This window comes from Alligator sinensis, unplaced genomic scaffold (assembly GCF_000455745.1).
Source record: "Alligator sinensis unplaced genomic scaffold, ASM45574v1 scaffold520_1, whole genome shotgun sequence".
Lineage (NCBI taxonomy): Eukaryota > Metazoa > Chordata > Crocodylia > Alligatoridae > Alligator > Alligator sinensis.
Window position 1 is genome coordinate 386,176 of NW_005842064.1, and position 5,045 is coordinate 391,220.

Here is a 5,045-nt window from a genome sequence, read left to right on the forward strand (position 1 = left end):
CAGGCAGCCCTCACCACACACACCAGGCTCAGCTTCAAACACCCTCAAGAGGCCTGGCATTTCTGAAGGGGGGATATCCCAGATGCCTCCTGCCCTGGGGGCAATATGTCTTACTGCTGAAAGCCCCGGGCTGTTTATGGGCATGGTGTTCAGAGCTGGCAATGGAACCCAGACACAGCTGTGCAGTACCATCTCAGGGCTGCTCAGTGGCAAATCAGAAAGAGACCAGTTTCAAGCAAGCGTTTCCCACTGGAAGCTTTCTCCTCTACCCGATCTCCCTGCTGCACACTGACAGCTCAGCAGAGCGATCAATGACCAAGCAGGCTGTGAAGGTTGATCTACCCTAGCTGGTTTCAGTTGGCCCTTCCAGGTCAAAGTAGAGGGCAAGCTGGGCAGGAAAGAAACTTGCTCTGCTGCATTTCCCATCACCAGTGAAGACAAAGTTAATTCACCCAAGTATTAAATGAAGAGACATGGCCTCAAGCTGCGCAGCATGAGGAGGTAGAGGGGATGCCTCTCCTACAGCATGGTCCCAGCTGGGAGCCGGAACAGCTGAACAGCCCCTTGACCTGAATCCTGACTCTCTGGATCCAAAAGTGCTGGCTGCACACCCTCTTGGCACCTTCAGCCCAGTTCTGCCACCTGCAAGTCCCTGCAGACAGCAACACCTCCCTCAGGGGTAGCTCCCATCCCTTACCCTCTCCCCCCAGGTTGGTTTTGCTGCAGCACCAAGAAGGCTCCTACAGCCAAACATTTTCTCCCACCACCAAAAATCCCACATTACAAGCTGCTTAGTCACTGATTTCCAGTGGGTTATTCAGGCCTAAGACAGCCAGGTGCTGAGATGACCCCCAATTCTGCTTGGCTTTAAGAGGAATGGAAGGCTTCAAGTTGCCCACAGACTCAGCGAGGAGGGAGACCAGGCAGGTTAGCACCACCTCAGTTGGTGCACGTTATAACAATGCAAAGGCTCAGAGCGTCAACCGCTAATCCCCCAAGAAGGAGCCAGCAATGCAGCAGGAAGCTGAGGGATCAGGTTTCACTTTCAGAGCCCGCTGGAATTCTTCAGGCACTTCACTTCTTCTGACAGGAAAGCAGAAAGGGCCTCTCTCCTCCAGCATCCCTGCAGCAACTGGTGGGATAAGTGCCTCCATGGCAGGCAAGGGCCAACCCATGACGCAGTTGGACAGCGAGCGAGAGAATTCCAGGAGACAGAGGCCTTGCAAAGCAGAAAGGGAGGAAGGGAGACAGCCACTTCTCCTGGAAAGCTCCAAATATGGCTGGCAGGCAAGTCCCAACCTACTTGAAAATGAACTGGCCTCATCTCTCATAGCAGAGCACTCACGAATTCCAGTCACAAATGCTAGAGAATATAATTACCGCCTAGAGGCTATTCTGCACTGCCTAGAACATCGTGCACCTAAGGATGTTCAGAGAGACCATTCAACCAGCCTCCTAGTTTAGGAAAATATTTACAGCCCCCAAATGAAGGGCTGTGTCACAATAGCATGGCTGCTGTGTGACCTGCTTTTGACTTGCAGAGACATAGCCATCCCCTGGTCACAATTAAAAGGGCTACCTATGGGGCTCTGAAAGGTGTGGGAATCCAATCAAAGATCACTTTCTGGAGACTCTTTGACCAGTAGAAAAATTAGCTGGTGCAATGTATTTCATATATGGGTCCTGAACTGAAAAACATACAAAAAGAAGAGGCAAAGAAACAGGGAGGTGGAGACGGTTCAGAACTGTAGATAAAAAAAGACAGTAAATTAAAGAAGATAATAGATTGAAGAGAGACTGGCGATTGGTCCTAATGTTGATGTCCTACAGACAGAGAAGCAGAGCAAGGAAAGAACTGGAAAGAATGAAGCGACTGTGAACTAGCTCCTGCACAGAGATTTGGACAACATGATTCAAAGCAGAAAGGACCAATGTTTGCCACAGAAGGAAAGAACAACATACCAGTACGCAGAAGGCAAGTGGTCTAACAGGGGCCACTTACAGAACTTCTGAACCACTTTATCCAACTGCTGTCAAGGCATGAATACACGTGACCAACAGTCAATATTGCATTCCCCTAAAAACCCTCTCATATGTTCGGAAGAGGTCTGTCCCAAGATGACCCCTGTTGGATTAGTACACGCAGCCTACCGAGAAGCTGTTCCTATGCAAGGCTTCCCCAGAGCTGAGCTCAGCAGCCTACAAACATCTATCTACTATATAGGGTGCTATGAGTGCAAAATGCTGCCTGGCTACTAATTCCAGGTCTCAGAATCTGCTCCTAAACATCAGACAAATGCTCAGCTTTAGAACTCACAGTACAAAAATAAGCCTTATGCCACTATCCATGAAACACCTGTTCTTCCATCTCCAGGGCTGTCAAACCAGCCAGGTTCATCAAACGCTACATTCATCAACACAAAGGCTACAGAACAGAGCCACCACTTTATGCACTGTCCCCTCAAATTATGCATTTCTGGGGAGACTAAACCCATCTGTAAAATGATCTGGCAATGATGCTTCTTCAGTCTACACAGATCTCACTGCTGCAGTATCCTTCCTAATCCTCCGCTTCAGTTCTCTTTTGCTTTGTGCCTAGAAAAGAGCTCAGTGCACTGAAAATAATTTTCTGACAAAGATCAAAATAGATTTCTACTGATATTTCCCACTCTCACCTGACATCACCTTAAGACCTTAAAGTTGGGGTGAGGTTGGAATTCTTTATAAAGGATAAATAAAACACTGGAGGGAGAAGGGCCTTCATGTCAGCAATTAAACCAAAAATACACATGCCTCAACTGCTTGAAAAGAATTTAAACTCCAATAAAAGGCCACAAAGAAGGAGGCCCAGCACAAAAACGTATACAAAACTTGCTTTCGTGGGACAAGAATAGCAGATGCAGGAGCAAAAGCCAGAATCAACGACACTGCAGAACATGCATTATTGCAGTAACTCAGAGACAAAGAATCTGGGTGTTGGGCAAGAAGCGAGAATTCTTGTGGATGGTATCTTTTTGTGGACCAACTGCACGGTTGGGAGAGGCAAGCTTATAGATATGATAGTATCCTTCTTCAGGACTGTGGGAACACAGCAAAGCTACATAATAGATGGAAAAAAAGCTTGTGCAAAACACCATATGTAAATAAAAACAGGGTATAAGAGAAATGATCAGGTAACCAACAGGCAAGAGAGATACAGTAAAAACCTGGTAACAGAAGAACAAGGTTGTTCAGAAGGGTCATTATCATTTGTGATGTGCAGAGAATCGAGTACATCATAATGGACCATGAAATCACTGTCTGTCAAGTGCCTGGTACTTAGTGTCCAATTGACTCATACATTTTTGTTCCTTGCCTTTCAAAGGTGTTTAGTGTTGGGTGAGATGTTCTGAAGGCTGTGCCCAGGTACTGTGAGAGTTGTAAAGCAAACAAGAGCATCAGCAACCATTTCAGATGGAAATGGCAGTGCTGTTAGCAAGAGGGATATGCTCCTGAGAATCCTTTTAGAAAGTGCAATAATAGAGGGGGAAGGCTTGTTTGTAGAAGCTTTCGAGTTTAAACTGGTTTAAATGTAAACAGTTTAAAGAGAGAAGATTAGGTCAGCATAAGCAGGAAATATATGATGACCCAAAAAGATTATCTGACCTATTTAATATGAATACATTCAGTCCAAGTGCAGTCACTACATTTTACAGGTTTGTGACTTAAGTGCAACTTTCATGCTTTTTAACTTGAAATACTTCCTACCACCCTTCCTAATGTTGGCTAAAATCCTACTCCTCTTTCAGGACTTTAAAAACATGGCATATGTATGTACCACTTGCCAGGAAAAAGCAGCAGGCATGTTTCTTTTGAACTGGGAAGAAGTGTATTAACATTTCCAGGCTCCAAAACCTGAAAAACTGCAGAAAGGCTTTTACTCAAGCTTTCCAGAATTGCTAGCCTTTGAGCTGAAACTGCAGAAAGAAAGAAGACCTTGGCTTCAAAGGGAATTTGAGTATGCATCCCTTCATCATCTTCAACTGCACTCACAACTTGAGAGAGAAACAAATCTCTGAAGCTTGGGAAAGTGTGCATAAAAAGGTAGAAATACTGCTTCTTTGCAGAGAAAAGCAAGAAGGAATTCATAGACAGGAGTTCTCTTTAAGTTACGCTTTCTAGGTTCTACATGAAAGAGCAGTAGGCACACACAGAGGTACTCCTATACTTCCAGCTAATCAGGGAAATGCTGGCAGAGCCCAAGCACAGACTTGTGTTTTACTCTTTTTTAAATTAAAATAAATTTGGATCTGGAGACGCTATGGGGGAAAACAGCGATTAAAGTGGTATGCATTTCCCAAGTACCCAGCACCTCCATGAGTGGAAGACATCTCCGCACCCATAAATATTCTTATTCCCCCTGTTTTAATGGTGCTTTCTTCAATCAACGCTGTCGTTTTCAGTATTCAGCGGGGCAGGTCTGAATAGCAGTTTATTTTTCAGCCCCCTCCCCTCCCCTCCCCACTACACTCCAATGCTCTTTTCCCTGTATTACCAGCACATCCAAGCTGCCTTCACTTGCCATGCCTACATTTCACTTGAGTAGACAGCGAGATTAAACCAGCCTGGTTCCGTTTCTCATCAGTTTCACTACCTGCATCTCCAACACAAACAGGAGGCTGGATTTGGGTAGGAGACCTAGCAGCAGCTGTTCAGCCCCATCAGAAACATGCCGCACAGAAAGGCAGCAACACAAACAGTCCCAGAGATGGTTCTACGGTGATGCTCAGACTTAGAAGCACTCCCCACCCCTCCCCTTTTTTTGTTTTTCCTCCTCTTTTGGTCCAAAAAGAATAAGCCCTGCTTTTGTGGGGTTTTTTCCTCCTTGGGAGCTGGAAGAGCAGAACAGCCTCTGGACCTGAATCCTGACTCCCTGGATCCCACAGTGCTGGCTACACGCCAGCTTGGCACCTCCAGCGCGGTTCTGCCACCTGCAAGACTCCCAGATGGCATCACCCCCTCAGGAGTAGCTCCCATCTCTTACCCTCTCCCCCCAGGTTGGTTTT